This window comes from Schistocerca americana, chromosome 5 (genome assembly GCF_021461395.2).
Source record: "Schistocerca americana isolate TAMUIC-IGC-003095 chromosome 5, iqSchAmer2.1, whole genome shotgun sequence".
NCBI classification, from domain to species: domain Eukaryota; kingdom Metazoa; phylum Arthropoda; class Insecta; order Orthoptera; family Acrididae; genus Schistocerca; species Schistocerca americana.
In genome coordinates, this window is record NC_060123.1 from 31,743,365 (window position 1) to 31,767,526 (window position 24,162).

The following is a 24,162-nucleotide window of genomic DNA, read 5'->3' on the forward strand; positions in this document are numbered from 1 at the left end:
GAATGGAGACGTGTCGTCTTCAGCGATGAGAGTCGCTTCTGCCTTGGTGCCAATGATGGTCGTATGCGTGTTTGGTGCCGTGCAGGTGAGCGCCACAATCAGGACAGCATACGACCGAGGCACACAGGGCCAACACCCGGCATCATGATGTGGGGAGCGATCTCCTACACTGGCCGTACGCCACTGGTGATCGTCGAGGGGACACTGAATAGTGCACGGTACATCCAAACCGTCATCGAACCCATCGTTCTACCATTCCTAGACCGGCAAGGGAACTTGCTGTTCCAACAGGACAATGCACGTCCGCATGTATCCCGTGCCACCCAACGTGCTCTAGAAGGTGTAAGTCAACTACCCTGGCCAGCAAGATCTACGGATCTGTCCCCCATTGAGCATGTTTGGGACTGGATGAAGCGTCGTCTCACGCGGTCTGCACGTCCAGCACGAACGCTGGTCCAGCTGAGGCGCCAGGTGGAAATGGCATGGCAAGCCGTTCCACAGGACTACATCCAGCATCTCTACGATCGTCTCCATGGGAGAATAGCAGCCTGCATTGCTGCGAAAGGTGGATATACACTGTACTAGTGCCGACATTGTGCATGCTCTGTTGCCTGTGTCTATGTGCCTGTGGTTCTGTCAGTGTGATGTATCTGACCCCAGGAATGTGTCAATAAAGTTTCCCCTTCCTGGGACAATGAATTCACGGTGTTCTTATTTCAATTTCCAGGAGTGTATTTTATTGTCGCCAATAGGGAAAATGATCCTCGTAATAAAATAAGAGAAATCGGAGCTCATACAGAAAGATTTATGTGTTCACTTTGCCCACGTGCTTTAAGAGAGTGGAACGGTTGAGAAGTAGTCTGTAGGTGGTTCGAAGAAATGTCAATAGCGGAGTAGTCATGTAGATGTGGATGTAGAGTAGCTATTCGGGCGCTTCTTCATATTTTAAAGGTAAGTGTACACCTTTTCTGAAATTACTGCTACCAAAACAAGCATCCATACTGATTTGAACAATAGTGGCAAAGTTAACCTTCGTGTTAACATGTGTGTATCGAAATAACTCCACGAACATACGTCTTATGAACAGAACATGGTGCAAGTGCATGAGTGCAAATTTATGGTTTCGTACGTGTACCAGTAAAATATGCTCTTTAAGTATGGTGCCCAACAATGTACGTATACACGCAAGTACAAACCCTCATTAACTGCCTTACGCGCCATATCATCGATTCATAATTATCTTGCGTTTTATGCAATCACAATACTGTACAAGGAACATTTAAATCCACACAAGTTGCATTTTAAGCTGTGAGTACGCTGCCACCCATTAAAACTGAAATACCATGAAGGCAATATGTAACAAACGTCAAATTAACTTAAAGTTTTCTACATGCTTGTACATGCAAACTTTTAGCGTTTCATCGCAACCGCACAGTGCGGAAAGAAATCCCTCTCTTTGATCTAACCCTACACAAGGATGTAGCGGCATAGCGTGGTAAGCCCCTTCACGAGCTATCTCCACGAAGCTCGTTCTGAGCGTGGTGACCTGTTTGTTGCAGATCCATTTCGGTCAGGCTCTTAATCTGTTGTATCCATAGTAATAGTGCTCGTCCTATAGGTCTTCGACCGCCGACTTTTCCCTTTTATTGTTCTTTCAACTGCCTCTTGCCTTCCGGCCATGTGTCCAACATACAGAGTATTTCTAAAAGAATGACAACATGTAGACGATAGGTAAATTCGTCATAAACTTAACGCAAAGCACCTCCTTTTACAGACGTTATGGCGGATATTATTCTCTTTTTCACTTATTCTATGTCATGAGGTACGAAAAAATCGCATGGGGTCATGTTTGATGATCTTGGAGACCAAGAATTCAGGGCAGTGGCTCGGGGCTCCTTCCGCCCTATCCAGAGTTGAGGCAGAGTGTGTCATTGTTGTGCCAGTGCGGTGGAGCTCCAAACTGTTGCAAAACGAAGACATCGGAGTCCTCGTGAAGCTGTGCTAAAGGACAGTTCCGCAGCTCACACCAGTCACTGTGTTTTCCTCAAAACAAGGAGCGTACATTTTTTCGCGAGAAATAGCACAAAAAATCTTTACTTTAGGTGAGTCTCTTTCGTGCTCAGTGATGTCATGAGGCTTCTGGAGTTCTCACACGCGCACGGTATGCCGGCTTACTTTACCTCTAACATGAAATCTTGCTTCATCATTGAAAATTAACCGTGATAAAAATGCGTCGTCTCCCATGTCCTCTAGCAGTGCATTGCTGAAGTCAACCCGTTTCCTTTTATCACCAACCCATAGAGCTTGCACTAAGTGTAGTCTGTGTGGTTTGTAGACGAAAAGACGCCTTAACACTCGCCAGACAGTTGCATCAGGCATTTCCACTTCTCTGCATAAGCGGCGAGAAGACTTTCGGGGACGCTGCTCAAACGTATGACAAATTCTTTCCACTATGTCATCATAAGTGCGAGATCGACCTGGACTCTTGCCAAGCATCCTGCCTCTTCAAATTGGCGATACTAATGTTGAATGTTTTTGTGTGCAGACGGATCAATGTCCAAACACCGATTAAACGCACGGTGGACCGAAATCACTGACTCACTCTTTGCGAACTGCAGCGCACAAAACACCTTCTGTTGAGTGGACGCCATCTTACATCTGACTAACAGCAAACTGAGAAGACGCTTTGACTGGTATCTAACGGTGATTTTCTGAAAGTCTTGGCCACGACCATTCAAAAAACAAACATTTCCTTGCCGGTACGTCCCATGTTTCGTAATTACTGCCGTCCAACATCAGGTCATTCTTTTTGAAACAACCTGTATTCTAACTGATTTTTGGCTCACGAGAGTCGACAGTCTTGTTCTGATCCTAACTGTCTCAGTATCGATTTTCTAGTACGATGTGCTGTCCACGGTATTCGAAATAACCAACCATAGCACTACATTTCAAGAGCATCAATTCAGCGGCGATCCACCGTGTTCATCATCCTAGTTTCTGCCGTATGGATCGCGACTGGGTAGATCAGAGTTCGGACGAGGGTGAGCTTTGTCTTGGCAGTAATGGAGGGGTCTTTCCAGATGGGAGTAAATTTTGCTGTAGAATTTCTTACGTGTCTCAGGTTCGCAATCTCCAGTATAAGTGACAACAGCTCCTGAATACTCGAAGCGTCTGACGACCTCATAACCAGCAGTATTTGTGATTTCAGGTCTGTTGGCATTAAAGCGATCTACAATCATCACTTTGGTCTTTGCACTGTTCATTTCGATACAATGTTCTCTGCTTCTTTCATTCACTTTTCGCATTATGGTTTCCAGTTGATGCTCATTTGTTGCAGTTATCAGCGTGTCATCTACATAACTGAGATTGATAGTTTTCCTGCCACCTACAGCGCCGTCGTCATATCAGTCTTCAAGAAAACTTCCGAATACAACGAAAGATTACACAGCGGCTTGATCATAAATCGTAATTTAGTGTTGGTTTTTTGTGATATGGCCGCCTAGTAAGAACAGGAATCGTCAACCAGTCGTGTCGGAATTCGACCTATCGAGACTGCAGTTTATCGTTCCACGATATTCCCACTCGCCTTGATTGGGATCGCATGAGTGTCGTGTGAATATGGAAGCAACTGGTTCGGCAGGGTCTTGCTCAACACCTCTTAGCATCTCAAGGGCTCTGCTCGACTAGCGGCCGAGAGGGCAGTCATATTAGTCACGGTTCAGCAGGGTCTTACAGCCACGTCACGTCCTTTCAGTCTGTGCCTGGAGTTGTTCACAGCTAGACAATTATCCACGCAGCCACTCCAGCGACGTCTGGTGCACCAAGGGTTGTGGGCACAGCAACCACAGTTGCGGATTCTCTTGACGTGGTGACAGAGAGTCGAATGCTGACACTGTTGCGTCCAAAGACAGTCACAACTGGTTGGAATATCTGGTAATACAGGCAGCAGCCGCTATATTTTTGCTGTTTGATGGTCAGTGGTCGTCCTCTGTCTTGTAGGTCTGCATTAATGTGTCTTTCAACAAGATAACGCAAGTCCACATGTTGCCCATCCTGTGCTGGCCTACCTCGGGACAGAGGGTGCTCGACTGATACCTGGTCAGTTTGTTCTCGAGACATTTGAACCCATGAGAACGTCTGTTCGTGGGATGCCGAGAGACTGCAATGCCACCATCTGTGAACCTCTGTGATTGAAGAACTGTGACAGAAAGCTGAAGTATCATGGAATGACACACTTGCATCTGTCATCCAAGCTAAGCTCGACTCGATGCCCAGCTGGGTTACAGCTGTAGATGCTACCAGAGATGGTAGCTATGTGTTTGGCACAGATCAACTACCAATTTAAGCAGGTATTCTTCCTATTGTACTGTACACAATCTCATCAAAAGTATCTGGACACCTGTTAGCGGACATCAATATGAGATGTTCCACCGTCAGCCTCTATGACTGCTTGAACTCTGCTGGGGACACTTCAATGATGTGCCTGAATACCTGTGGAGGAATGACAGCCCATTCTTCCTCAAGAGCCGAAACCAGAACGAAATCGACAGTCCAAGTAATCCCAAAGGTTTTCTATTGGGTTCAGGTCGGGACTCTGGGCAGATCAGTCCACTTCAGTAATGTTATCGTCCATAAATCACTGCCTCACACATTCTGCTTTACGAAAATGCTCGTTATCATGGTCATACACACAATCATCGTCTCCGAAATGTTCCTTTACTGTACGCAGTGCACAACACAGTAAAATACGTTCATATCCTTCGGCAATTAATCGCAGTAAGGGTACCTCAGTCTAACTACGAGGAACACTTCCATACCATAACACTACCACATCGCTGTTGGTACTTTCTCGAGGCATTTGCCAAATCCAAAACCTTCAGTCGGATTACCACCTGGTGACGTGTGGTTCATCACTGCAAATCATTCATTTCCAGTCATCCGCTGTCCCGTGGCATCGCTCTTTACACCACCTCAAGCATTGCTTAACACTGTCTACAGAAGTATTTGGCTTGTCAGGAACTGATCGATCATTGTACCCATTCATATTAACTCTCAGCACAGGGTTACTGTGCTAGTTGGACTCCTGGTAGCACTTTGGAACTGACGAGTGATTTCTTCTGCTGGATTTCATGCGATTTTTTCAACTACCCTCCGCAATGATCGGCGGTCCCTGTCCATCGGTACGTGAGATCTGCCTGGTCTCTGTTTACATCTACATCTACATCTACGTGATTACTCTGCTATTCACAATAAAGTGACTGGCAGAGAGTTCAATGAACCATCTTCATGCTGTCTCTCTACCGTTCCACTCCCGAACAGCACGCGAGAAAAACGAGCACTTAAATTTTTCCATGCGAACCATGATTTCTCTTATTTTATCTTGATGAGCATTTCTCCCTATGTAGGTAGGTGCCAACAGAATGTTTTTGCAATCGGAGGAGAAAACTGTGATTGAAATTTCGTGAGAAGATCCCGTCGCAACGAAAAACGCCTTTGTTTTAATGATTGCCACTCCAATTCACGTATCATGTCTGTGACACTATCTCCCCTATTTCGCGATAAAACAAAACGAGCTGCCCTTCTTTGTACTTTTTCGATGTCATCCGTCAGTCCCACCTGATGCGGATCCCACACCGCACAGCAGTACTCCAGAATAGGGCGGACAAGCGTAATGTAAGCAGTCTCTTTGGTAGACCTGTTGCACCTTCTAAGTGTTCTGCCAATGAATCGTAGTATTTGGTTTGCTCTACCCACAATATTGTCTATGTGATCATTCCAATTTAGGTTATTTGTAATTGTAATCCCTAAGTATTTAGTTGAATTTACAGCCCTCAGATTTGTGTGACTTACCGCCTAATCGAAATTTAGCTGATTTCTTTTAGTACTCATGTGAATAACTTCGCACTTTTCTTTATTTAGGGTCAATTGCCACTCTTCGCACCATACAGATATCTTATCTAAATCATTTTGCAAGTCGTTTTGATCATCTGATGACTTTACAAGACGATAAATGACAGCATCGTCTGCAAACAATCTAAGTCGGCTACTCAGATTGTCTCCTATGTCGTTAATATAGATCAGGGACAATAGAGGGCCTATAACATTTCCTTGGGAAAGGCCGGATAATACTTCTGTTTTGCTGGATGACTTTCCGTCTATTACTACGAACTGTGACCTTTCTGACAGGAAATCACGAATCCAGTCGCACATCTGTGGCGATACTCCGTAGGCACGCAGTTTGGTTAGAAGACGCTTGTGAGGAACGGTGTCGAAAGCCTTCTGGAAATCTAAAAATATGGAATTAATTTGACATCCCCTGTCGATAGCACTTATTATTTCATGGGTATAAAGAGCTAATTGTGTTTCACAAGAACGATATTTTCTGAATCCGTGCTGACTATAAGTCAATAAATCGTTTTCTTCGAGGTACTTCGTAATGTTTGAATACAGTATATGTTCTAAAACCCTACTGCAAATCGACGTAAGTGTTATAGGCCTGTAATTCAGCGGATTACTCCTACTTCCCTTTTTGGGTATTGGTGTGGCTTGAGCAATTTTCCAGTCTTTAGGTACGTATCTTTCTGCGAGCGAGTGGTAGTATATAATTGCTAAATATGGAGCTATTTTATCAGCATACGTTGAGAGGAACCTGACTGGTATACAATCTGGACCGGAGACCTTGCCTTTATTAAGTGCTTTAAGCTGCTTTGTTAAACCGAGGATATCTACTTCTGTGATTTTCATCTTGGTAGTTGTTCTTGATTGGAATTCAGGAACATTTACTTTGTCTTCTTTGGTGAAAGAGTTTCGGAAAACTGCGTTTAAGAACTCTGCTTTAGTAGCACTGCCATCAGTGACTTCACCGTTGTTATGGCGCAGTGAAGTTATTGATTGTGTCCTCCCACTGGAGTGCTTTATGTATGACCAGAATCTCTTTCGGTTTTTTGTCACATTCCTAGACAGAATTTCGTTGTGGAAATTATTAAAAGCATCTCGCATTGAAGTACGCGCCATATTTCGAACTTCTGTAAAACTTTGCCAATCTTGGGGATTTTGCGTTCTTTTAAATTTGGCATGCTTTTTTCGTTGCTTCTGCAACAACGATCTGACACTTTTTGTTTACCATGGGGGATCAGCACCATGACAATATTAATTTATGTGGTATATACCTCTCAATTGATGTTGATACTGGATGACCAATTTAGTATTGGAGGGTAGCGTGGAGGGTAAAAATCGTAGAGGGAGACCAAGAGATGAATACACCAAGCAGATTCAGAAGGATGTAGGTTGCAGTAGTCACTGGGAGATGAAGAAGCTTGCGCAGGATAGAGTAGCATGGAGAGCTGGATCAAACCAGTCTCAGGACTGAAGACCACAACAACAACCCCTCAATTGCTGTTGATACTATCTCTTTGAAAACATTCCACAACTTTTCGACACTTAAGGAGTGAAGACTATCTCTTAAAAAGGCGTTAAGAGCATTTTTATCAGCTTTTTTTAAATAGATGTACTTTGCGTTTTTTTTATGGTTGTAGGTGTTACGGTATTCAGCATAGCAGCAACTGCCTTGTGGTCGCTAATCCCTGTATTCGTCACAACACTCACTATTTGTCCAGGATTATTTGTTGCTAAAAGGTCAAGTATGGTTTCGCAACCATTTACGCTTCGAGTGGCCTCATGAACTAAGCTGTGGTTATCATTCACATTTCCGCCCCATAATCACACCGCTAAACAGTCGACTTGATCGTCTTTAGAAGAGTTGAAATGTCCCTGATTGATGAGTTAATCAGATGACATCCAATGACTCCCCAACACCCAATGTGGCTTTCGACCTTCCTTCTCTGCCAACGACCAACTCCAATACCTCACTCATCTCGTCTCCCTCCAGCTTAACTCCCGCCACTCCGCCTCGAAAAGGCCTACGACAGCGTATGACATCCTGGTCTCCTGTTTAAACTCCAGACCTACGCCCTTCCTAGCAACTATGTCCATCTAATTGCCTCCTTCCTCTCCCGCCGCACCTCCTAAGTTACCATCCATGACGCCGATTACCGCACGTTCTACCCTACGCAGGTGTCCCCCAGGGCTCTGTCCTCTCACTTCTCCTCTGCCTCCTGTACACCAACGATTTTCCCCAACCCCCTCCTCCAGTACACCTCCTGCAGTATGCTGATGACACCGCCTTCCTTGCCCTCACTCCTACCCTTCAATGGTCCCAACGCCTTCTCCAGAATCGCCTTGACCTTTCTCCCATATGGTGTATCCAGTGGCTCCTCAAAATCAATCCTTCCAAGACCCAGTCAATCATCGTAGGTCATACCACTCGCTCCTTCCTGCTCCTTGACGTTTCCCTTACCATATGTGGCTGTCCTGTCCACCTCTCCCCCAACCTCACCTACCTTGGACTCACCATTGACCATCACGTCACCTGGCTCCCTCATTTCCGTTCCATCGAATCCAAAGCCCACAACTGCCTCCACCTCCTTAAACTCCTTGCTGGCCAGAGATGGGGGTTGAACCTGTCTACCAACCATGACACCTACAAATCCTTAATCCGTCCCATCCTCTGTTATGCCAGTAACGCCTGGACATCTGACCCCCCTCCCCACCCAAATTCTGTAAGTCCCTCCAGATCCTCGAGCACTGTGCACTCTGCCTCACCTTCTGTATACACCTCCCATCCCCCATGTGGATCCTCTATGACCTAATTCCTTTCCATCTGCTCTTTTTCGTTGAACATATCTGAGTCCTCTGCACCTCCCACCAACTTGATCTCCCCCCCCCTCCAATCCTCTGGTTGCTCCTCTCCAACCCCCACCCACTGCCACACCTTCACCATTGTGTCCCCCCTACCCTCCACCTCTACACCCTTCATCTCCTTTCCCAAGGTGGCTTCTGTCAAGTCCCGCTCCTGGATGATGCCCTCTCTCCCTCTGTGTATCCCTCCTATCAACTTTGATCCTCACCTTCCCCTCCCTCCCTCTGTCCTTTTCCCAGGCTCCCTCTCCCCCCTTCCATCCTGTTTTTTCCCGACCTACCTTCTCTTTGACTCCTTTCTCCCCCCTGAGTCCTTTCAATTTCCCCTCAACTGCCTTCCGCACTCCTTCTCGTGTCTACCCTGCTCCCCCCCTTTTCTTTGTCCCCACCCTCCATTGGATCTCCTTTTTGCCTTTCCTCTCCTCTCCCCTTTTTACCCCTCGTCTGTCCAGGTCCTCCCCTTGCCCATATGCCTTCATACTCTATAGTGCAGTGTTTCCATGAGTGTCCAGTGTAGTGCATCCCAATTTTTAAGTGTCGCTGGGTGTGTTTTTAACTGTTGCAAACAGAAACCAGACTGTCGCCGTGTTTTTTTTTTTTTTTTTTTGATTATGCCTGTCTATTTACTATGTGTTTTAATCAACATTACCGACCCTTTGTTTTCATATTTTCTTTGCAACTTTTGAGCCATGTTTCAGTTTTTAACAGTCACCGTTTTATCGCCTGCTTTTATTGTTATGATAGCTCCTAATTCTATTTTTAACTTTCCTGTAGGCTACAGAGCGGTTTATTATGCTGCTGCCAGCCCGCCCCCACCCCCTTCCTCTGAGGGGGAAATTGAAATCCAATATAGAAAAAATAAACAAGGGACGGATGACCTCAGCAGTTTGGTCCCTTAGGAATTCACATACAGCAGTTTATTTTCTACATTGATAAAGACAGTGAGAAGGTAATATCATGGCACGGCAACAGACAGTAAAAACGGCGTTCGAGAAGTAATAAAACACATTTTTCTGAAGCAGGTTGGTTTTATTCAGGATTCCAATGCACCTTATTATTTTCTTGTCTGTTAGCTACAAAACCTTATTTTTCAACACAATCTCTCTTCAGTGCGACGGCATCACACCAACATACTCGGAGGGCTATTATGCGCGCATAGTACCAACCGTTTCGTCGATATTGGAGCCAACGTCTTGCTGCAATCACCACCCAATCATCCACGTATTGCTAGCCTTGGAGTTCATCTTTCATTGGGCGAAACTCGTTCCTCTGTTAGGTGGTGAGGAATCCGCACACGTTTGAGTACCCCAACTGGTGGACGAGTGTTTCAACTCTACCAACAGAGAAGTCCAGCTGAGCAGCGAGGTGTTTGACTGTGATGCGTCGATCACCTCGAAAGAGAATGTCCACACCTTTCAGCATTGTAGGAGTCACAGCTCTGTGCGATTGGCTGGCACGCGGGAGGTCGGATAGGGTTGCGCGACCTTCTCGCGATGATGGCAGACGCCTCGCCCAACGCCTCACCGTGCTTTTCTTTGTTCACTGCCAGGTCTCTACGGACAGTCCGCAAACGGCTACGTATATCTGCGATGCTCTGGTTTTTTGCAAAAATAAACTCAATGACAATGGAACGCACCTCAGTTACAGACGTCGTTTTGAAGACCATGTATAGCGCCGTCACCTGTCAGTACTTTATGAAACTATAGGCCTGAAGCGAGAATAGAATATTCCACCAAGACCCACAGCAAAATTCGTAATTTTTCAGTCGAAACTGGCCGAGAAAGAAATGTATGGCACATCATATCGTTCGCTCCTCATAATACGACTGTCGGTTAAATGCAAAATTTTTGGACAGACATTCTGCGTCAAGTACATGTCACTTCCAGCTGAGGTTATCGACAGAGACGGACTTCGGTTTGCACTGCACAGACATAATAGGTTGCTTCCGGATTCCGGAAGACGCGCTCCTGTGCAGGAATCGCAGCGGCTGCCGCAGCGATCGCACGTGCCTGCCCGCGGCGGCCTTTTTCCGCCTTCCGCCCCGCCTGGGCCTGAATTTTTCATAGGGCACTCGGTGCGGAGGCCGCCATTACCCGGCAGCGAGAAGGCAGGCGGGCCGCGCGACACACGGGGTCGCTGGCTGCGTGCGACGCCGTGACGCACGCTCTGGCCGAGGAAGGTCGCGCTTTCCGCTTCGTCGACGATGCCCGCAGCACGGTAGCGTAGAGAAAGCCACCGCGCCGCTTGATCACTGCGCAGTGACCTCCAAATCATGATTCTATGATATGTGGTACTGTTGTGTACATAGTTCCGTGTAGTCAGCGCGTACACAACTTTCCCACTAGAGCGCGCCCCACTAAGCACAACAGCGCAGGCGCAGCGCTCGTTCGTCTCCGCACTACGAGATGGCGCTGTCTTAGAGACGGACCAAATTCTGCTTGCGCCGATCCGCGTATTAATATGTAACGCAGCCAATGAGATTGCTGCTAACGTAGAACCTTTTCTCCTCGCGGATCACACTCGCGCAGTGATACCTCAACGCTCGAGGTATTATAACGAGTGTACATCCCTCCGATTAGTCCTTCCTTCCTGTTTTTTCCACACCTCACCTCTCTCTGCACCCTCCTCTCCCCCGAGTCCTTTTGCATTTCCCACCTCTGCCTCCTCTCATTCCCTCTCGCGTCTGCCCTGCCCCTCTCCCCCTTTATTAGTCCTCTCCCTCCTTGGTTCCCCCACCCCGCTTTTCGTTTTTTTCCTTCCTCCCTCCTTGTTCTTCCCCCTCCTCCAGGTCCCCCACCCCTCTGCCTTTGGCTTGGGAGTGTCATCTTTGTGCCGCCATTTTCGTGCAGTGTTTTACAGTGTGTGTTCTGTGTTGTGTTTTTTGGGAAGTGTTGCGAACGGCCCTCATACTGTCGCTGGGTGTGCTTTTTATCTCTTGTGAACAGAAACCAGACTGTCGCCGTGTTTTTTAATTGTGTGTACTATGTTACTTGTCTGATTCCTGTATCTTTTGTTAACATTGCCAACCCCTTTTGCTTTCTGTTTTAACTTTCCGCATTTTTCCGCCATTTTACACTTTACATCACCGTTTTATCGCCTGTTTTTCTTGTTACTTTTCTTCTTCTGTTCATTAAAATAAAAGTCTGTAGGCTGTAGAGCAGCGTACTAAGCTGCTGCCAGCCCGCCCCCTTCGGGGGGGAATTGAAAACTAATAAAAGAAAAAAAAACTCCGATTAGTCAGTCTGCATTTGTCTGCGTTAGTTTGCGTTTCTCTGTACCAGTGTATAGTCAAGTTTCAGTCTGTGCCCAATAAGATTATCATTCCTGTACATAGCCATGAAGAGAAATGTGTAGACAGTTTGTCAAGTATCAGAGATATGTGAGAATAAGATTAACGTACCAAGACCAAAGGAACTTCATATTGTCAAATGTAAATAGCATCCAGAATCAAGTTAAGTAAGGTTTACGATTTTTATTATTTTAATAAATGTGTGTGAAAATTAATCAAGTTCTGTTTAAAGTTGGTCACCGTCAATCTGCTACTCTAAGCGTGCAAGTGGCATTTCTATCGTCTGACCTAACGGCAGAAGATAAATACGCCACGATAAGACCACGAGACATATTGCTGACACTCGCCTACTTCGTTTAAGCGACAAGTCAAATAATCTGATGGTGTGGGTACCGAAGTTCTTACAGTACGCACACCACAGGTACAGCCGTAAACACATTATTTGAAGTGAACACTGATGAGCCAAAAACTTGATGACCACCTGGTGGTGAGGCTGTCTCGTGACGCGGTAAGGAACATATATACAGGGTGTTTCAAAAATGACCGGTATATTTGAAACGGCAATAAAAACTAAACGAGCAGCGATAGAAATACACCGTTTGTTGCAATATGCTTGGGACAACAGTACATTTTCAGGCGGACAAACTTTCGAAATTACAGTAGTTACAATTTTCAACAACAGATGGCGCTGCAAGTGATGTGAAAGATATAGAAGACAACGCAGTCTGTGGGTGCGCCATTCTGTACGTCGTCTTTCTGCTGTAAGCGTGTGCTGTTCACAACGTGCAAGTGTGCTGTAGACAACATGGTTTATTCCTTAGAACAGAGGATTTTTCTGGTGTTGGAATTACACCGCCTAGAACACAGTGTTGTTGCAACAAGACAAAGTTTTCAACGGAGGTTTAATGTAACCAAAGGACCGAAAAGCGATACAATAAAGGATCTGTTTGAAAAATTTCAACGGACTGGGAACGTGACGGATGAACGTGCTGGAAAGGTAGGGCGACCGTGTACGGCAACCACAGAGGGCAATGCGCAGCTAGTGCAGCAGGTGATCCAACAGCGGCCTCGGGTTTCCGTTCGCCGTGTTGCAGCTGCGGTCCAAATGACGCCAACGTCGACGTATCGTCTCATGCGCCAGAGTTTACACCTCTATCCGTACAAAATTCAAACGCGGCAACCCCTCAGCGCCGCTACCATTGCTGCACGAGAGACATTCGCTAACGATATAGTGCACAGGATTGATGACGGCGATATGCATGTGGTCAGCATTTGGTTTACGGGCGAAGCTTATTTTTACCTGGACGGCTTCGTCAATAAACAGAACTGGCGCATATGGGGAACCGAAAAGCCCCATGTTGCAGTCCCATCGTACCTGCATCCTCAAAAGGTACTGGTCTGGGCCGCCATTTCTTCCAAAGGAATCATTGACCCATTTTTCAGATCCGAAACGATTACTGCATCACGCTATCTGGACATTCTTCGTGAATTTGTGGCGGTACAAACTGCCTTGGACGACACTGCGAACACCTCGTGGTTTATGCAAGATGGTGCCCGGCCACATCGCACGGCCGACGTCTTTAATTTCCTGAATGAATATTTCGATGATCGTGTGATTGCTTTGGGCTATCCGAAACATACAGGAGGCGGCGTGGATTGGCCTCCCTATTCGCCAGACATGAACCCCTGTGACTTCTTTCTGTGGGGACACTTGAAAGACCAGGTGTACCGCCAGAATCCAGAAACAATTGAACAGCTGAAGCAGTACATCTCATCTGCATGTGAAGCCATTCCGCCAGACACGTTGTCAAAGGTTTCGGGTAATTTCATTCAGAGACTACGCCATATTATTGCTACGCATCGTGGATATGTGGAAAATATCGTACTATAGAGTTTCCCAGACCGCAGCGCCATCTGTTGTTGAAAATTGTAACTACTGTAATTTCGAAAGTTTGTCTGCCTGAAAATGTACTGTTGTCCCAAGCATATTGCAACAAACGGTGTATTTCTATCGCTGCTCGTTTAGTTTTTATTGCCGTTTCAAATATACCGGTCATTTTTTAAACACCCTGTAGAATGTATACTTATATGGTTATGGTGTATGTTCTTTTACGCAAGTCCGAAATAACAGACACCATTGATGACCTGCATCCGTCTAGAACTAAATTGGAATTATATTAATGCCTTCAGCTGCTGACGGGCGTTGATATACTGGGTGAGTCGCGTAAGGCGTAACACCCCCATTCTTCCGTTGGCGATTACACGTATCGACAAACGGTGTTCGGCGAATCATAGCCGACTATGGGGCACATACTTTGGTACATGCACAGTAATCACAACCTTTATATTGACCAAGATGATGAGGCAACTACGTTTTTTAAAGGTGACGCTATACTTTTTTTAGCCGGCCGGAGTGGCCGAGCGGTTCTAGGGGCTTCAGTCTGGAACCGCGCGACCGCTACGGTCGCAGGTTCGAATCCTGCCTCGGGCATGGATGTTTGTGATGTCCTTGGGTTAGTCAGGTTTAAATAGTTCTTCTAAGTTCTAGGGGACTGATGACCTCAGAAGTTAAGTCCCATAGTGCTCAGAGCCATTTGAACCATACTTTTTTTACCATCATTCGGACGCTCTGGAAAAGACGCGTATAGTGATGCAACGCATGTTGCTATTGTGATTCAAACTTCGCTTAAAAGACCTGAAGGTCGAGGCGGTCGGAATCGGCTGCAAACTGTAAACACGCCTCGCGCGACCCGCGGGCCGAGTTGCCGTGCTCTATGCAGCATGCACGGCCTCCGCTACGTAGATAAATCCTCATCCGCCATCTTTTAAGCAAAGTTTGAATCACAATAGCAACATGCATTACATCCCTATACGGGTCTTTTCCAGAGCGTTCGAATGATGGTAAAAAAAGTATAGCGTCCCATTTAAAAAACATGTACTTGCCTCATTATCTCCGTCAATATAAACGTTGTGATTATTGTGCATGTACCAACGTATGTGCGCCATAGTCCGCTGCGATTCACCGAAAACCGCATGCCGATACGTGCAATCGCCCCCGGAATAAAGGGGGTGTTACGTCTTATGCGACTCATCCTGTATATCAACGGAGACAGGTGAAAATGTGTGCTGCGACCGGGACTCGAACCCGTGATCTCCTGCTTACATGGCAGACGCTCTATCCATCTGAGACACCGAGGGCACAGAGGATAGTGTGACAGCAGGGACTATCTCACTCAATATATAGTTGCCAGAACTAAATAGCTCTGGTAACACCCGCCATGACCTTCTTCTGTGCAGATGCACACATATTCCCCGGGACTTGGTAAGAATGTCTTCCACGAGAAATGAGTGTGTTGGGGTGGGACACTACGAATGTAATGTGTGGACGCACAAGGGTGATTCAAATTAAAACCTTAAATTTGTAATAACAAATCGAAATTTCGCGCCTTTATCCTGTAAGTTGGTAAGCGTGCTACAAACAACGTTCAGAATGGACTGTAGGTGGCAGCATAGTGCAGATGCACACACACCGTCGCAGTATCAGTATAAAGATGGCCCCCCCATATGCGACTTGCACCAGGGAAGAACAGCGTTCTGTTATTCGGTTTTTGCGTATGAAGGTGTGAAACATATTGAAATTCATCGACGAATGAAGTTTCAGTACGGTGATGCATATTTGTCACAGCAACAAGTCTACGAATGGAGTAGAAATTTCGCAAATGGTGTGACTTCAGTGGAAGATGCTCCTCGTCCAGGTCAGGCACAACGAGTTGTGACTCCACAGAACTTTGCAGCAGTTGAGGCCATAGTGAAGGAAAACCGCCGAGTGACACTGAATGACATTGTAGCATGTTTACAGATTAGTCATGGGTCAGCAAACCACATTTTGCATGATGTGCTCCAGTTTCACAAAGTGTCTGCAAGATGGGTGCCACGGCAACTAATTTCTGAAATGAGATAACGACGTGTTGATGTTTGTGAAGCATTTCTTCGGCGCTTTGAACGAGAAGGTGATGGCTTCCTTGCAAGAATCGTTACTGGGGACGAAACCTGGGTTCACTTCCACCAACCGGAAACGAAGAGAGCGAGCAAGGAATGGCGACATTCCTCATCACCAACACCAAAGAAGTTTCGAAGACAACCATCAGCAGGGAAGGTTATGCTGAATCTCTTTTGGGACGGAAAAGGCGTCATTTTGGAGCATTACATGCCTACAGGGACCACTGTCACCAGTGCATCATATACATATCTCCTAAAAAATCATCTGCAGCCTGCAATCAAATCAAAACGACGTGGATTGCTGTCAGCAGGTGTCCTTTTGCAACATGACAATGCAAGGCCCCACACTGCCCGTACAACTGTTGCAACAATCACAGACCTGCATTTTGAGTGTCTTCCTCATCCACCATACTCACCAGACCTTGCCCCAAGTGATTTCCATATGTTTGGACCACTCAAAGACGCAATGGGAAGAAAGAAGCTCGGTTTTGATGAAGAGGTACGCCACGTGGTGCATGAGTGGATGCGCGGACTACCAAAAGAATTTTTTTCTAAAGGAATTTATGCACTTTGAAAGCGCTGGAGGACTTGCATTGAGCGTGGGGGAGATTATGTTGAAAAGTGATACAGCTTTGTACCACTCCTGCGCAATACATAACATGTAAAAAATATTTAAGGTTTTCATTTGACTCACCCTCGTACAAGTTGAGAATGTGGGTCTCGTTGGAGGCGTGCGCGAGAAAGCGCCTGCAGTCCCACTATCCTCTGCGTCCTCGGTGGCCCAGATGGATAGAGCGTCTGCCATGTAAGCAGGAGATCCCAGGTTCGAGTCCCGGTCGGGGCACACATTTTCACCTGTCCCAGTTGATGTATATCAACGCCCGTCAACAGCTAAAGGTATTAATACTACTCTAATTTTGTATACAGAATGATTCCGTGATGATGTCACAAACTATCAGGGCCGGAAGGAGTGGCCATGCGGTTCTAGGCGCTACAGTCTGGAACCGCGAGACCGCTACGGTCACAGGTTCGAATCCTGCCTCGGGCATGGATGTGTGTGATGTCCTTAGGTTAGTTAGGTTTAAGTAGTTCTAAGTTCTAGGCGACTGATGACCTCAAAAGTTGAGTCCCATAGTGCTCAGAGCCATTTGAACCATTTGAACAAACTATCAGGGATGACTCTGGTCCGGAAACGTCCGAATCGAAAGTTATAAGGAAAAATCGTTCTGATGGCTCTAAAACTGGTACCGGTACTGTTGTTGTTACGATTATAGGATAGACGACTTTCATAGGAGGTAGTATTGTGAGAGACGTACGTTCATTTCAGCACATCTTTCATTATAGTATACCCTATCAACTAGGTACAGTATTTTATCATTTTTATATGCCATCTTTATTATACTCTACTCGGACGAGCTCCTATAAGATGTGATTTCTGGGGTATGTGTTTCATACTCAGGCTTCCTTCGGACTGGTCTGTTCTGTTGCCGTATACTGTGCCCCAGTGTGGCTCAACAGCACACGTGTGAGAAAAATTTATGTAGAGCTATATGCAGCAATGAGGACAATAACAAGCTGCATCAAATATACTCCTCTAAAGTGGTTACCACCTCTAAGTAACATTGCGCCACCAGACCTCCGAAGACAGATCGCCCTCCTCAAGGAATACCAAAAATTACTTAAAATTCCCGAGCTTCCAATGCACTCTGACCTTCCTGCACTCCGAATGAACCGATTAAAAACCAGGCAGCCATCTGTCTTACTGGCAGAATCGCTACAGGCAGCTACTTTCAGTATCAACAAAAAGTGGAGAGAAATGTGAAACACTATTGCCCATGAGGAACATCAGACCCTCCAAAGACCTTGCACAAGACCAGCCGGTATGGAACTAACGCGACGTGCCTGGAAAACAATTAATCGGATCCGCACAGGCCACTGCATCTGTGCTGGAATCCTCTACCAATGGGGAAGGGCTTCATCTTCTCAGTGTGACTGTGGAAATGAACACCAGACGATCCATCGATACTTGGAAGATTTCTTTGAAGTGATAGAGGCAGCCCTTGAATGAACCGACAAATTAGATATTAATTTATAGACTTATTTTTCAAATTATAAATTATGACCGAGCGAGGTGGCGCAGTGGCTAGCACATTGGACTCGCATTCGGGAGGACGACGGTTCAGTCCCGCGTCCGGCCATCCTGATTTAGGTTTTCCGTGATTTCCCTAAATAGCTCCAGGCAAATGCCGGGATGGTTCCTTTGAAAGGGCACAGCCGACTTCCTTCCCCGTCCTTCCCTAATCCGATGAGACCGATGAACTCGCTGTCTGGTCTCCTCCCCCAAAAACAACCCAGCAACAAATTATGAAATTAATATATTTTTGTAAAATTTTGTAAAACAATGTAATCCACAATTGCTAGTCGCTGTTCTTATGTAATGCCATACGCTAAATAAATAATGTTTCATTTAATCCCAACTTTCCCTTTTCGTCAGCAGCCTCTGTTTCCTTAACACTCCATGCCTTGCATTAACTTCGTTTTGTTAGTTTGGCTGAGGGCTGAGGGAATTTTCTGCTCCCTCGGAACTCCGTCGGAAAGCACGGGAGAATAGCAGTGGGGAGAATCGAAGAAGAGGGAGACAAATGATGGCCGAGGACCCCACCCGCTCCGTCTAGTGGAGCTCGTAAGTGGAACGATCGTCCCCGCCGAATTCGTGGGCGAGTGCTTCCGGTGGCTGCTGGAAGTTCGCGGTAGAAGCTTCCACATCGTTCGAGAAAATCTGTCACTTAAAACGGGCGAGCAAAGGATCCGTAGCGTGCGTTTTTTGCCGAGAGCTGACTGGACCGTCATGCTGCGTCCAGAAGCTAGGCCCATGATAGAATGAGTGTAAAAAAGTGAGTCCTCTCAGGAGTGTTGTGGAGCGACAGGGAGGCAGCTGGAGATGGGACGAGCTGTAGTCTGCACGCAGTGGAAGTGCTGTAAGCCGATAGAGACACGCTAAGCCCCTGTACAACGAGGCAATATTCGTGACACGCAATCCAGATGCTTGCTGACGTACTGTTATTTTGGCTGCGATCAGCCACTACTCTGCGTACAAAACTGTTTCTGAATTGCTGAAATTTTCGCCAGGTGTGTTGTAGGCTATTTTTAAGCCACTCTGTTTTAGGTTGACCAGTGGTTTAGTTCTCACGCTTCAATAAGTGTAACTGACATCAATTTTTCTCTCGCTCTGCCCTTGTCCCGTGCAAATCTGTAAACGTAACTGTAAGTTTATCAGTATTGCGAACCACTTTTAAGGAGTAACAGCAAATTTCTCTCTTGTTCTTTGCTCTCAGCAACGCCAATCTCTGCTGCAACATGCTGGCTCGCACATAAGCTTACAGAATCCTTTCCCTTGTTCCCTCCCCTCTCCCCATGCTGATCACTTGGACTACCAACTTATTGTCCTCATTTCGTAAAGGACCGTATCATTCTTTTATCTCAACCCTCGCAAGTAATTTTCAGATGAATCAGGCAACAGATTAAGAAATAATACTAAACAGGAAAACATTACCTAATCTTCTGCAAAATTGTATTTATTTTCTCACGAATCGGCTTTCGGCTACTCAGGCCATCTTCAGGCAACAACTACATGTCCCAAACACAGAGCCGGCCGCGGTGGTCTAGCGGTTCTAGGCGCTCAGTCCGGAACCGCGCGACTCCTATGGTCGCAGGTTCGAATCCTGCCTGGGGCATGGATGTGTGTGATGTCCTTAGGTTAGTTAGGTTTAAGTAGTTCTAAGTTCTAGGGGATTGATGACCACAGTTGTTAAGTCCCATAGTGCTCAGAGCCATTTGAACCCAAACACAGATAAACATGATGATTACACAGATATTATTTGTACAGAAAACACAAAAGGAAAAAGGTGTTTACATTGGATATACAAGAAAAATATTACAATAATTACGTTAACTAAAAAAAGGGGTAAACAAAGGAAGCTTTTATGTGGAGGTGCGTTGAAATATTTTTCTTATGTATCCTATGTAAACATTTTGTCACATTTGCATTCTTGCGGCGTATGTATGTATATGTAATCGAAGGCACTGTGACAGCTATACAGTACAGCGATGGGATCGTCCTATACGATAACTGGGAAGGACAGAATAGTGTTTCAGTGGTTTGAGGAACGTGGACACCCGTCGATGTCTTCGCCACGAAGACACACATCTTGGACACTACAGGGCATCTTCTGCACCCCCACAAACTAACGAGCTGTAGTTTACTGGAATTGCGTTACCTGTGCGTAGATACCTGGTACCACATACCTGTAGAACCAGAATACAGAATCATAGCTATATTGTGTTACAAAGGTAGGACGAACTCGCTATCCAGCAGGTGTTTATGTTTTGGTTCATCAGTGTAAATGCATATATGCAAGTTTAGGGGACTGAACTGCTGTCCTCCCAAATGCGAGTCCAGTGTTTCAACCACTAGCCTTAGTCAGTCGGCGAAGCTTCAAGAAGATAGCAGAATGCCATACATGGTCATAGGCTTTCCCGAGGTCAAATGATGCTAAAGTTCCCCGTTTACTGTTGTTAAGTGTATTTAACAGAAAATATATCAAGTAAAGAAATGCTCATCAGAGGAGAAGTTGGGATAGAAGCCGTACTAATTAACAAGAAAGGATTGTTGCATGTTCAGATGGCAGAGATTGACATCAAAGACCTTGCTAAACACCGAAAGTAATGCTGTTGGGTGGCAGGAGGAAGTACCTCTGGGGTTGGGGGGACTGAAGAAAAGTACTTTACAGGTTCTCCACGGGTATGTAAGGTAACGTGTGGACTGGTTATATTTTAAAGATTAGAAAGGGCTACAAGGCAGGCAGGGGGAATACTTTTATAGATATTTACTGATAACAGGGGCAGACTTGAGTTTATTTTATAGTACTTGTTTTTTGTCATGTGATGTGATATGTCGCCCAAGTATTGGAAGACGTATGTAAGGGGTGGTATCTAAACGTTCATGGACTGAAGGGAACAGGGAGTTGTCGAGGGTAGTCACGAGCTGTGCGGGTGGGTGTCAGAGATATGGTACAAAGTGGTCAGCTTCACTCACGGTGTGAGGTTATAGAGCAGTGGGTAGGGGGAGTCTATTGCAGGGAATCGGTGGAGTTCTTCCAAATACTTGAAGGTGCTAATGAACAGTGTAGAGGTAAGTCTGGTGCAAGTATGGCCTCAGTCTGCGCGTTTTTCAGCATTTAGTGAGATTCTGATATGAGCCGGTACTTGCTGGTGGTGTGAGAGTTCATAGCCAACGGTCACACCAGTTCCAATCAGACCACCGAAGTTTAGCGCTGTCAGGCTTGGCTAGCACTCGGATGGGTCATCATCCAGATCTGCCAAGTGCTGTTGGCAAGCAGGGTGGACTCAGCTCATGTGAGGCCAATTGTGGAGCTACAGGGTACTTGACTGAGATGTAGCGGCACTGGTCATGAAGACTGACAACAGAAAGGAGAGCAGTGTCCTGACCATACACCTCTCCACATCTGCACCCAGTGACGCTTAAGGGCTGAGGATGGCTCGGAAGCCGGTCAGTACCATTGGGCCTTCAAGGCCTCTTCGGACGGTGTTTGTTGTGAGTGTTCATACAGGTCACGAATCAGTAAGAAGGAACTGTACAGTCAATGGAGAGGTGTATAGCTTGTGTGGAGGGCTGCAGTGGTTGGGATAGACGTGGTAGGAATGGGATTCGATACAGCGTTTGACAAACTGTACTGCAGGAGGGTGTCTGCGTGAGAGATATCATCAGAGCGTTAGAAGGTTAGTGGGTAAGTTCCAAAATGGGTATCTGTCGATTACCATTGGGGTCTCAAGTTGGTGGGGAGTAGTTTAGGATACATTTACGATGGATATCTGGTTGCAATGAGTGAGGATGTAGTAGTAACGAGGGCATGCAGGTGGTGTCTTCCGATAGGATGAAGGACTTCTACGGCGATATATATGAAGAAATGTCTATTAGGAACATTACGAATGTAGATTGTGGATAGTTGGGAATGTGGGTCTCACGGCAAGCGTGCAAGGGATAAATCCCTGCAGTCGCGCTATTCGTCTATGTCCTCGGTGGCTCAGATGGAGCCAGCACGGTAGCTCAGCGTGTTCGGTCAGAGGGTTGCTCGCCCTCTGTAATAAAAAAAAAAAAAAACTGAGTAAAGGAATCAACGATCAGCTTGAACGGATGTCTTGTGACGTCCGCCTAGACCAAACGGAAAAAAAGAAGAAAAGAAAAGAAGATGGAGAGAGCGTCTACCATATAAGCAGGAGATCCCGGGTTCAAGTCCCGGTCGGGGCACACATTTTCAACTGTCCTCATTGAGGTAAATCAACAACACCTGTCGCCAGCTGAAGGTTTCGATTAATTATCATTTATTTTACTACAGTGATATGTCTAAGAACTTTAGCTGATGCTAAGATGAGGTCTGTGGTTGTGTTACTTCCAGTACGAATATAGCGTGAGATGGGGACTACATTACCATCACCTTGGAGGGAGTCAACAAACTGATGCCACTGCTGGAGCTCTACAGAAGATCTGTTATTGGTGTTTAGATAATTATGTAGGCAATAGTTTAAGGTTTTCAAAAGGAAGATAAGGATCAGGCATCCGGTGGGAGTATTATACAGTGTTTGTGGCTGAATGGAGATGTTCTTCTTGTGGCCAGTTCCAAGCCAGCTTATGTTGGGTCGTGGGAGGGGGATCACCTGCATGATGTAGTATATACAGGGAGCTCCGGATGTGTAGAAAAACTGAAGAAAGGTTCTATACAAGACTAAGTTTATACTGAAACAACTGTAGGGAATGGATAATGTGGAGCAGAATGTTGTACTGGTGTCGTGCAGTGATAAGGATCAGGGAATGGTTTGTGAGGGTGAGGACTCGAAAGACTTTACACATAGGTGAGGAAGCAGTTGAAGACGAAATATAGTTGATTGTGGGAGCAAGTAGCTTGTGTGAGTGTGGTGCAGGAAATGTTTGGAGTGGAAAGTAGCTTGGGTTGTGTGGGCTAGTTTCGACAAGTTTTAAACATATTTATTAATAGCAGAATTAAATAAATCAGAGCACAGGAGTAAAAGTAAAGCGCGAGGAAAATGACCAGCGCCCAATCCACAAATATGCATTATCTGAATATCTAGCGTAACATGTCAAACGGTGGTATTGTAAGTAGGCTGTTTATGTTTTCTTATTGGTAACGCCACGTAGCACTCTATATGAAAAATCACTGGCTGTGCTGTGTGCAGTCTGTGGCTAGTTTGCATTGTTGTCTGCCATCGTAGTGTTGGGCAGCGGCAGCTGGATGTGAACAGCGCGTAGCGTTGGGCAGTTGGAGGTGAGCCGCCAGCAGTGGTGGCTGTGGGGAGAGAGATGGCGGAGTTATGAAATTTGTCATGAACTGCTATATTTATATATGATGATATCAAGGTAAATACATTGTTTGTTCTCTATTAATATCTTTCATTTGCTAAGTATCCCTATCAGTAGTTAGTGCCTTCAGTAGTTTGAATCTTTTATTTAGCTGGCAGTAGTGGCGCTCGCAGTATTGCAGTAGCTTGAGTAGCGAAGATTTTTGTGAGGTAAGTGATTTGTGAAAGGTATAGTTTAATGTTAGTCAGGGCCCATTCTTTTGTACGAATTATTGAAAGTCAGATTGCGTTGCGCTAACAAAATATTGTGTGTCAGTTTAAGGACAGTTGTGTATAATTTTTCAAAGGGAACATTACATATGGCGACCCTGCCAGGATACCTCACTGGAATCTTCTGATTTTTTGTTGTAGTTTGTGTAATTAGTGTAGATTTTGTTTATTGCTAGTGCGTAATTGTAGAGAAAATCTCCTTTGTAGTTGCAGACTTTCATTGTTGTACAGTAAAACAGTTGTGGCATGCATGTAGATTTGCACCAAGTATTTCGCAACTGCAATTAACTAGATATTATTTTCAGTGTTGTGTTAATGTGTTCCCCTATTTTTGCTCTTCAAATTGTGCTTTTCTGTGTTATCGTGTGAAATATTGTGACAATTATGGCGTGTGAAAAACGTAATACTAGGCTCCAAAGTAAACTGAGAAATGACAGTGAAAATGAAAGCAG